General features: G+C 37.6%; 1 protein-coding gene across 1 annotated transcript in view; it reads right to left on the minus strand.

Annotated features, from left to right (window-relative positions):
- The window catches only part of SPRY3 (sprouty RTK signaling antagonist 3), a 91028-nt gene that overhangs the window by 46167 nt on the left and 32569 nt on the right, over positions 1–12292 (minus strand). The window lies entirely within an intron of this gene.

The raw sequence follows: 12292 nt of genomic DNA on the forward strand, positions 1-12292 counted from the left end.
TACATTGTCCCTCTATGTGAATATGGACAGTTAGCATTTACCAACATGTATCTGTCTACTTTCTCTTGTTTTAAAAAAGGGGGGGTTATAGAAAGTGAGCAAAGGGTGGGTTTGAGATGTTTGGGGGTAACTGGGCGTTTTGACAACATGGCTTCTCCTTTGGCATGTTTAATTGTGATGTTTAATGGACATCCTTGCAGTTTAAGATGACACTTTTAAAATAAAATTCTCTCCTAGTGATGACTTGAGCCCTGCCACTTGATAGGAGAATCAGCAGAAGCTGTAGAATCTTATTTGGAATTCACATCCACTATTGTAATTTTGCTCCTCTTTATTTTTAAATTTTCTTTTTGTCTCACTGGAAAGGAAAAAGGATGCTCAGTTTTAAACATTAAAAGTGTACAAGTTGCTTTGTTACAATAAAACTAAATGTGTACCCAAAGGATTTAATGCTTTTCTCTCAGAACAGGTTTGACTTGTATAACTTATTGTCAAACTTTGTCACCTTAACTCCATATTTTTTGATACTCACTTTGCACTTTGCAGGATGACCTCAGGGCTATGTGGATTGAGTAAAGGGATTTGAATCAATGTATTCATGTCTCCATAGCTAGGAAACATCATGGGTACAATTTGCCATCAGTTTCTGAAAATTTTCAAATCATTTGGGATACCAGATTGTTCAAAACTCAGTTCTGAGTATATTGTACCCTTAATTTGTATTTCAAAATGGCATTTAAAAAAAAAAAGCCTTTTTTTACATGGATATAAAACAGTGCCCACCACCACCATCAGAGAGACCTGGTGCTCTAATGCCAAGTTACACCCAAGGCAATTGCTGGCATGTCTTCGTTGGCACTATAAAATACAGCCAAGAAGACAGGCTCTTAGAGTAAGAAGTCCGCATTGGTGGTAATTAACTCAGGTGAGGAGTACTTCTGTCTCTAAGTACCAGCTATTTAGCATAGAGTTCTCAAATGAGACCCGTCTGTGTGAATCTGGGTGAGATGATGGACTCTGGTCTGTCTGCTAAATGCCATTGTGCATAGAAGAACACTTTGAGAAGCTACCTAATGCCTAAGCTTTTGAATGCTGTAAAATATAGTAACTAAAATTAAATGCCACTTTTTCAGAGTTGGATTAATGGACACTTGGTCAAATTCAAAGCTTTTTTGATGTATAAAACTTTTTAAATGCAACTATTCCATCAACAGGGAAAATGTAATGAAAACCTATATAGATGGATCATATGTAACTTCTGCACAGGTCTCTGTCTAGTAAATACATCACTGTATACTGGTCAGGAATCTTGCTCCAATAAAGGAATATAAATATTAAGAAAAACAATTATGGAAAGATACATACTAAACTTACAGCAGTAGTGACTTCTGGGGTGGGGAGAAATGAATGAAATCAGGGGTAGTGACCAAAGCGGATTTTAGACTTATCTGTAATGTCTTAATTCTTTGGGGGAAAAAAAGCGTTTTTAAATTTTAAAACAGAAAGTTGCAAAAATAGTCCATAAAATCCTGTGAACCCTTCCCCAATGATGACATCTTATATTGTGTAGTACAATATAAAAACCAGGAATTTGACATTGGAACATTTATGTGAACTAGATCACAGACATACTCATTTTTCACCATTTTTATCATTCTCTCTGTCTCTCTCCTATGCAATTTTATCCCATGTATAGTTTTGTGTAATCATCACCACAATCAAGATACAGAGATGTTATATCACCATAAAAGAACACCCTTGTTCTACCTCTTTGTATTCTCATTCACTCCTATCACACACCCCACCTCCATCTGGTCTTCATTTCTATAGCTTTGTCATTTTTAGAATGTGATATAAATGGAATCATACAGTGTGTAACTTTTTGGGGACTGGCTTTTTTTCCCATCAAGTGTAATACACTTTAAGTCCATCTAAGTTTTTGCATATATCAATAGTCCAGTTCTTTTCATTTCTGAATAATACTCTATGGTATGGATGTAGCACAGTTTGCTCAACAATTCACCTGTTGAATAACATTTGAGTCATTGTCAATATTTTTGTATTATTAACAAAGCTGCTGGGGTGGCGAATGGCTCAGTTGGTTAGAGCGTGAGTTCTGAACTACAGGGTTGTCAGTTCGATTCCCACGTGGGCCAGTGAGCTGCGCCCTCTACAACTAGATTGAAGACAACGAACTGCCGCTGAGTTTCCGGAGGGGTAGCCAGGTGGCTTAGTTGGTTAGTGTGAGCTCCCAACAACAAGGTTGCCGGTTCAATTCCCACATGGGATGGTGGGCTGCACCCCCTGCAACTAAAGATTGAAAACAGTGACTGGACTTGGAGCTGAGCTGCGCCCTCCACAACTAGATTGAAGGACAACTACTTGGAGCTGATGGGCCCTGGAGAACCACACCGTCCCCCAATAGACCCCAATTAAAAAATAAAATAAAGCTGCTATTAACATTCATAAGTCTTTATTTCTCTGAATAAAAGTCCAGGAGTGTAAATGCTTGATTTTACAGCAATTGCATATTTAGTTTTATAAGAAATGGCAACAATGTTTTTCCCAGTGGCTTTACCATTTGGTATTACCACCAGTTAGACATCCAATTTCTGTGCATCCTCATCAGCATCTAGTATTATCATTATTTTTATTTGACTAATTCTATTAGGTCTGTGATGATATTGCATTGTGGTTTTGATAATGGCTAATAATATTGAACCTCTTTTCATGTGTTAATTTGCCATCTGTACATTATTCATCCTCTTTGATTAACTGTCTGTTAATGTCTCTTGAACATTTTCTAATTGGATTAAAAATTTTAGAGTCTTACATTTAAGTCCATGACCTATTTTGAATTAATTTTTGTATAAGGTGTGAGGTTTAGGTCCTAATTCTTTTTTTTAGGCCAATGGATTCATATATTACAGGTAATTCACATTTAATTAAAAATAGAAATTAGAGGTGGTAATAACACAGGGTTAAACACACTCCTATATTTCTCTATTCCAATTCTACATTTTGAAAGTAGAGAATCTTTCTAAAATACAATTCGTATCATGTAACTCACCTGCTTAAATTTCTTAAATGGCTTCTCACTTATCTTAGGATAAATTCCAAACTCCTTAATATGAGCAAAAGGACTCTTTAATTTGGACTCTCTCCAGTCTCATTTTGCCACCCTGTTCTCTACCCATCATTCACATTGCACAATCCAGCCACAGTGAACTTCTTTAAGTTCCTAAAAATGCTAACTATCAACTCCAGTTCTTCAAACATGTATGAAAGATTTTTAAACTCTCATTTTTTTTTTGTTAGCTCCTACTTATCCTTTAAGTATCAGCTTGGTCATAATTTCTTCCAAGAAAGCCTTCTCTGACTGCCCAGGCTATATTATGTACCCTTCCTATGTTCTTACATACAACTATGTATGACATTCATTATAGCATTTTTCACATTATATTATAGTTGTTTGTTTACTTGTATGCATCTTACTTCCAGATTGTGAGTCTCACATGAAAAAGGATTGTTTCTACTTTTCTCGTCATTGTGTCACAAGTAACTAACAGAGCCTGAATCATATTGATGTTCAACAAGTATGTGATGAATAAATAAATAGGAAGAACATAGACTATTTGAATAATATAATTAATCAACAATGTTGAACACATTTAACATATTGTTAGAAATTATTTTTAAATGTCTATGAAAAAGTTATAAAATTAATTGTATAATACGCTAAGAACAAACTCAAATTTTTAAAAACTAAGGAACTTACAAATTCTCTGGCTACAACTTAAAATACAAATTAAATTTAAAGATTACATAAAACTCAAAATGCAAATATTTGGAAAATTTTAAACTTCACTTTAAATATACTGGGCAGAGACAATTCTTAAAATGTGATAACTGTTAAGAAATCATTAAAATTAAACTAAATTGACTTCTGGTTTCTGGTCTGACATGGAAAGAGCTTGGAAGTCACCATTCCTGTCCTCACAACAAGAAAAAAGCTGAAAACTAAAAATCAACAACTCTTCTTATATCCATCAAAGAATTGAGGTCACAAAGAAATCCACCTCCACAAAAAAATTAGAGAGGCAAACAAGATGGGTGCATAAAGAGAATCACGGCTTAGTGGGAACAGAAACTACACTGAAGCCAGTATTAAATAGAAACACTTAAAGGGTAATTGGGTAGCTACTGGGGACTGAGGTGGATTAGTTTGAGAGATTAAAAAATCCCGGAGATACAGCCTTAGGGAAGCCCACGCACATTCATGAGTTTTACCTCTGGAAGCCCCACCATGTTCTCAGGGTGGAGATCAGAAAAAAAACCCTCATGCTTCTATTAGGTTGGGGCAAAAGTAATTGCGGTTTTTGCAATTATTTTTAACTTTTTAAACCACAATTACTTTTGCACCAACCTAACAGTAGAGGAAAGGGAAAAGTAACCATTTTGACATACATCTAGAATAGTCTATTTTCCTTAACAAAGCCCTGCCCTCAAGAGAAACTCTTTACCAGAGCCTAACAAGTGTGGGTTTTACCAGAGTCTAAATGATTTGGTGGGACGGAAATGCCCAAATCCAGACTCCTCTATTGTTCCAGATTGGGGAGACAAATACCCGATTCTAGTCTGAAGCACTTCTGAGGTCATAGCCCCAACACACAAACTCACTAAAAGACTGAGAAACAATAATAGCACTATAGATCCCTTCTCCTTCCCACCACATTAATCTAGCTCCTATATAATAACAGGGTGATTACAGCTGCAAAGAACTATAAGGCTCAGACCCTATTTGTAAAAAAGAAGTCTCTAGGAAAATTCAAAACAACAGGAGAGACAAAAACAAGGATACTGTGGGAAATTTTAGCCACTGATGTCTATAGCTACATCAAATAGTAAACACAGTCTCCTAAACAGATAAAATTAAAGCCTCACACTAAAGGCCTATTTACCTTAGTTACTTTTATCCATTATATCATGTTCATCTTTCAAGGAACAATGATAACACATGCTAAAAGGCAAAACAAACAAACAAACAAACCAAAACACAACCACAGTCTGAAGAGACACAGCAAGCATCAGAACCAGAATCAGATATGGTAGAGATTTTGGAATGATAAGACCAAGAATTTAAAAGAACTGTGATTCAAATATACGGTGATGGAAGGAGAACTGACTCCGGATGGTGAACACACAATGGGATTTATAGATGATGTAATACAGAATTGTACACCTGAAATCTATGTAATTTTACTAACAATTGTCACCCCAATAAATTAAATAAATAAATAAATAAATAAAATAATAAAAGAACTGTGATTAATATGCTGAGCTCTAATGAAAAAAGTGAACAACATGCAAGAATAGATGGTTAATATAAGCAGAGATATGGAAATTCTAAGAAACTGACAAAAGGAAATGCTAGAAATTTTTTAAAAATATAGAAATAAAAAAAAATGTATTTGATGGCCTCAACAGTAGTCTGACAAAGCTAAGGAAAAAAAATAGTGAGCTTGAAGATATGTTAATAGAAACGTTCCAAACTAAAAGGCAAAAAGAAAAATGACTGAAAAGAAAGCTGATAAAGAAAAGAATAAGTGAATGAACTAATCAGAAACTGTTTGGGAGACAATGAGGAAAAACTGAGGGTTGCTAGATGGGCGGGGGGAGTGGGGGGTGGGGGGGAGGGTGAGGGGATTGGAGGGCAGTCGGTGACCACAGGATGGCCACGGGGTTTGAAAATTAATCTGGGGAACGTAATTTGGTGGTTACCAGAGCGTAAGGGGGTTGGGGGTGGGGGATGAGGGTGAGGGGGATCAAATGTACGGTGATGGAAGGGGAGCTGACTCTGGGTGGTGAACACACAGTGTGATTTATGGATGATGTGATTCAGAATTGCACAACTGAAATCTATGTAATTCTACTAACAATTGTCACCCCAATAAATTAAAAAAAAAAAATACTCTAAAAAAAAAAAAAAAGAAAAAAAAAAAAAAGAAACCTTACTTTTAGAAGAACAAAGATAAGAATTACAGACTTCTCATCAGACACCATGAAAGCAAGAAGAGAATGGAGTGAAACATTTCAAGTTTCAAAAGAAAAAAACACACCAACCTAGAATTCTAAATCCAGTGAAATTATCCTTTAAAAGTGAAGGAGAAATACTTTCTCACAAAAACAAAAATTAAGGGAGTGTGTCATCAGTAGACCTGCCCTCCAAGAAATGCTAAAAGTTCTTCAGGGAGAAGCAAAATGATATAGGTCAAAAATTTGGAGCTACATAAAGAAAGGAAGAATGTTTGAGAATGCATAAATGAAGGTAAAATAAAATTCTTCATATTTATTGTTCTTAAAAAACCTATCAGGAAAGGTTATAAAAAATAACATCAATAATATGTTGGATGATTATAGCTAATGAATAAGTGAAATGTATGACAGCAATGTTATAAGTCATGGAAAAAAGGAATTCAAATTATTTTTTATCATAAGGTACTTGTGTTACCTGTGAAGTAATACAGTGTTGTTTGAAAGTGGACTTAGATTAGTTGTAAGTGTATATTATAAACTCTAGGGCAACCACTTAAAATTTTAAAGAAGTATACATAATTAATATGCTAACAGGGGAGAAAGAAAATGGAATCATATAAAATGCACAATTAAAAAATGAAAGAAAGCAGAATGAGTGGAAACAAACAAGAAACAAAGAACAAGGACAATGAATAGAAAACAGTTACAAATAAGGTAGATATTAATCCTCTATATCAATAATGACTTTAAATGTAAATGCTTTCAATACACTAATTGAAAAACAGAGACTCAGAGTTTATTAAAAACCAAGACCTAACTATATGTTGTCTACAAGAAACCTACTTTAAATATCAACATACATATATATTAAAGGTAAAGGGATGCAGAATGATATACCATGCTAATACCAATCAAAAGAAAGCTGGAGTAGCTATATGAATTTCAGACAGAGCAGATTTTGGGGGCAAGGAAGTTTCGGGGATAAAGGGAGGTATTGCATAATGATACAGGAGTCAATACTCTAAGACACAGCAATCCTTAATGTATATATGCCTAAAAGCAGAGCATCAAAATACATGAGGCAAAAACTGACAGAACTGCAAGGAGAAATAGATAAATCCATTATTATATTTGGAGACTTCAACACCCCTCTCTCAGAAATTAACATATTTAGAAGGCAGAAAAAAATAAGAATATAATTGAACTTAATAGCACCATTAACTGGATCTAATTGTCATTTATAGAATATTTCATCCAACAACAACAGAATACACATTTTTCTCAAGCTCACATGGAATATTCACCAAGACAGACTAAATTCTAGGCCATAAAACTCATCTTAACAAATTTAAAAGTATAGAAATCATACAATGTGTGCTCTTAGACCACGACAGAATCAAACAGAAAGATAACTAGAAAACCCCAAAGCATTTGGAAATAAAACAGCACACTTATAAATAGCATATGGGTATAAGATGAAATCTCAAAAGAAATAAAAAACTTGTTTTGAACTAAATGAAAATGAAAATACAACTTATTAAAATTTGTGGGATATAACAAAAGTAGTGCTTACAGCTAAATTTATAGCGTTGAATGCATATATTACTACTTAAGCAGAAGAAATGAAATAATGAAAATCAGACAGAAATTAGTGAAACTGAAAATAGGATATTAAAGGAGAAAAATCAATGAAGCCAAAGCCAGTCCTTTGAAAATACATAAAACTCTGCCCAGGCTAACCAAGAAAAAAAAAGAGAGAAAACAGAAATTACTATTATTGGAAATGAAAGATGGGTGATCACAACTGATCTGATGAACATTAAAAGAATAATACAGTAATATGAAAAGCACTAGCCCACAAATTTGATAGTTTAGATGAAATAGACTACTTCCATGTCAACATATACTCATGAAAATTATTGCTTGCTTGGGTAAGTTCAGCTGAGGTTCAGAGCTATCACTGTTATGACCAAATAATGTAGACTCTATAAAAAAAAAATCTATCACGCTGTACCTATGTTTCTGGAGGTACCATTCTGGAATATATTTCAGTACTCTGAATGAAAAATAAAAGTACAACAAAAAACTACCAACAAAAGTTCTGCACCAGGTGGCTTCACAGGTGAATTTTACCAAACATTCAAGAAGAATTAACACCTACCTATCCTTCTCAAATTTTCCAAAAAATTCAAGAGCCGGAAAGGCTCCCAAGCTCATTTTATGAGGCTGTCATGACCCTGATTCCAAAACCAGACAAAGACATTATGAAAAAAGGAAATTATATGCTGATATCCCTGATGCAAAATCCCTCAACAAAATATTAGCAAACCGAATTCAGCAATACATCAAGAAGATCATATACCATGATCAAGTGGGATTTATTCTTGGGATGCAAATTTGGTTCAATATCCACAAATCAATTAACATGATACCTCACATAAAGAAAATGCAGGATAAAAATCATATGATCATATCAATAGATGCAGAAAAAGTGTCTGACAAAATCCAGCATTCATTTAATGATAAAAACTCTCAGCAAAGTGAGAATAGAGGGAACACACCACAACATAATAAAGGCCATATATGACAAACCCCGAGCTAACATCGTACTCAATGGTGAAAAGGTAAAAGTGTTTTCCTTAAGATCAAGAACAAGACAAGGATGTTCACTTTCACCACTCTCATTCAACACAGTACTAGAAGTCCTAGACACAGCAATCAGACAAAAAAAAAGAAATAAAAGGCATCCAAATTGGAAAGGAAGAAGTAAAACTGTCATTAGTGTATGATAATTATAAAAATAAAAATCTAAAAAGACAACTACTCACAGTATGTGGACCTTATTTGGATACTGATTAAAAAAAAACTATATAAAATGTTTTTCACATTCATGAGACAATTTGAAATTTGAACACTTGCTGTATATTTAACTGTATTAAGTTCATCAATTATTTTTAGGTGTGGTTATTTTTTAAGTCTTTTATAGAGACAAACATATCTTTCATGAACACATATAAGTAAATACTGAAATTTTTATTCATAAAATGAAAAAAAAGTACTCAGGTGAAGTATCACCAATAACAACGTGTAGAGTCTTGGCTGACCTTGTCACATTACTGCTCAAGTCTAAATGATGTGCAGATGCAAAGCTCCCTGCTCCAGGAAAAGGGCAAACTGGATTTGTAAAAGGACTTAGGTGACCCATCACCAGTGATGGGTGTAGAGTCCCTCCTCACCTCAGAGCTCAGTGGAAAGCCGGCAAGCAGCAACCAGGACATCGACCTTAATGTTTACCAGATGTCCCCCTGCCCCTCACTTGGGCCCCACCGACACCAACTGGGCGCAGAATTCTAATCAGTGGGGATCGGCTTTCCCAGCTGAATCAACTGGGTGATAGGGGAAAGGCTGTGTTGGGTGCCAGGAGACAGACTGAAGGCAGCTACATGTGGCCAGCCATGAAGAGACAGACAACCCAGGCTTCACCCACCCCCACCCTGAGCTTCAACCTGCAGGCCCAGGTGGCCACCCTGATGACCGCCATGGTGAGGGAAGGAAGAGTCTCACACTCACTGATGAAGAGTTGCTGGATGCGAGGAAAGCCACTGCCAGGCCCACCCAGGAGGATGCTGGCCACGATCCAGGTGAGGCCCACAGTGACAACCAGGGAAACGATTTGGAAGGGGCCTGGAGGCAGGACACACAAGGCAAGATCACTCCAATGCCAGTGAGCTCCAAATAACCCGAGGGCCTCTCATGACCACATCTTCCTCGTCCACTTGGGAAGAAGTGCCCAGAGTCCTGTTGCTATCCACCAGGCCCGAGAGGGGGACTCAAGCTCCTGGCAGGCAGAAGAAGGAATCTGAGTTCCAACTCCAAGACTCTCGGCTTGCTTTTCCTTGGCAAGTGTGGAGGGGCCTTCCTGAGCTCACTGTTCAAATGGGCTCCAGCACTCGCTCAGGAGCCCCCTAACTTCCTGCCTCTGAGGCTGCCGATGTATTCGTGTCCCATCCATCCTGTCCCCTTTTTCTTCTGTTATGACATAGGAGAAGGACCCTACTCCTTTTAAAGCCAGTCCTGCTGTGAACTGGACCTTGAGCTCTCTTCTCTGCCCAGGTTCCTTGTAACAGCCATCATTCCATCTCACTCTGTCTCTTCTATGTTCAACATCCCCCCATGTAAGACAGACAGCACAGAAGGAAAAGGCCTCCTTCAGAATCACATCCCATCCACTGATCTCTCTCCCCTCCCTTTTTCTTTCCGTCAGTGCCTCCAAAGTCATCTATGCTGCCCCTTTCCATAATCTCACCTTCCACTCTCAACCTACTCCGACCTGGCACTGCCTCCATCACCCCACTGAAACAGCTTGTTGCCAAGGCCACCTATGACCTTCTTGGTGTCAACTCCCTGGGTCACCTGTGAGCCCTGATCCTCCTTGACGTCTCCATTAATGGCCCAGGCTCTCCTGTTGGAAACACTTGTCCACTGGCTTCCAGGACAGCACACTCTGACCCTATCTGGACACTCCTCACCCTCCCTGCTTGGATCGTCCTCCTCTACCCTCCCCTGAAAAGCTAGACTTCTGTCCCAGGTTGCTTTCTCATCTCCCTCTATATATTTTCCAAGGATCACCTCATCCATTCCCATTGCCAAAGTTACAATCTATATTCCAATGACTCCTAAATGTATATTTCTAGCCCATTCCTCTCTCTTGTGCCAGGTCTATATACCCAGCTGCTATTTTACTATCTTTATTTGGATATTCCACAAGTGTCTCAAACTACATGTTCAAATAGAACTCATCTCTCTTCTGCCAAAAATAAATACATGCAACTATTTCAGTATTTTGTATTTCAGCAAATTATCCTGCCGTCCATCCAGTCAACCAAGTCAAAATGGCTATGGGGAATACCCCATATCTTACATTCAATCTAGTACCAAGTCCTGTTGTATTTTAGTTCGCAAAAGTCGCTCAAATTTGACCACCTTTTCCCATCTCCTCAATTTCTCATTTCTACTCTAACTCAAGTCACCATCACTTCTCACATGGTGATTTTAATAGTTCCCAGACTGGTGTTCCTATTCTCTTTATTAGTCCCTTTATATACTAGTCTTCATACTAGGGACAGAATAGTCTCCATATAAAATAAAAATCTGGGCCGGCCCGGTGGCTCAGGCGGTTAGAGCTCCATGCTCCTAACTCCGAAGGCTGCCGGTTCGATTCCCACATGGGCCAGTGGGCTCTCAACCACAAGGTTGCCAGTTCGATTCCTCGACTCCCTGAAGGGATGGTGGGCTCTGCCCCCTGCAACTAAGATTGAACACGGCACCTTGAGCTGAGCTGCCGCTTAGCTCCCCGATGGCTCAGTTGGTTGGAGTGCATCCTCTCAACCACAAGGTTGCCGGTTCAACTCCCGCAAGGGATGGTGGGCTGTGCCCCCTGCAACTAGCAAGGGCAACTGGACCTGGAGCTGAGCTGCGCCCGACACAACTAAGACTGAAAGGACAACTTGAAGCTGAACGGCACCCTCCGTGGCTGGGATTGGGGGGACAACAACTTGACTTGGAAAACAGGCCTGGAAGTACACACTGTTCCCCAGTGGAGTCCTGTTCCCCTTCTCCAATAATAAAATAAATAAATAAATGAATAAATAAAATAAAATAAAAATCTGACACTTCCCTCCCCACCGGACACACACAAACACACACACACACACGCACACACACGTACAGCTTAAAACCTTTTAGTAGCTCTCCATTGCCCTTAAAATAAAGTCCAATGTCCAAAATCTTTAACTTGGCTTATAAACCCTGCAGGATCTGTCCCATATCTCTAATTTTGGTCTCACTTTTTGGCTCTTCCTTGGTTTTCACTTTTTAGTCACATTGCCTTTCTTTTGATTATTCTATAAATCCAGAAATTCATGACTCTGGGACTCTTCATGTGTCGTTCCCATTGCCTTGAATGTCTTCACCTACCATTTGCTTACCTCACATTTATTCATTCTTTAGTTTTCAATGTAAACAATCCCATTCATAGGTAAATCTTTGCTGGTTGTTCAACTCAGACAAAATCAAGTGTATATGCTCTCAGATTTCTCTGTATTTTTTCTTTATAAATGCTCGTACAGACTGCTATTATGTGATTATTTAATGATTAGCTCTTCTCAGTATTTTTGAAAGCTCTACAATGATAGGGACCATATCTATTGCTTGCTCATAATGAAAACTTCAGTGCTTTATATGTACCTGGCATAGA

The sequence above is a fragment of the Rhinolophus ferrumequinum genome, chromosome X (genome assembly GCF_004115265.2).
Source record: "Rhinolophus ferrumequinum isolate MPI-CBG mRhiFer1 chromosome X, mRhiFer1_v1.p, whole genome shotgun sequence".
Classification (NCBI taxonomy): Eukaryota; Metazoa; Chordata; class Mammalia; order Chiroptera; family Rhinolophidae; genus Rhinolophus; species Rhinolophus ferrumequinum.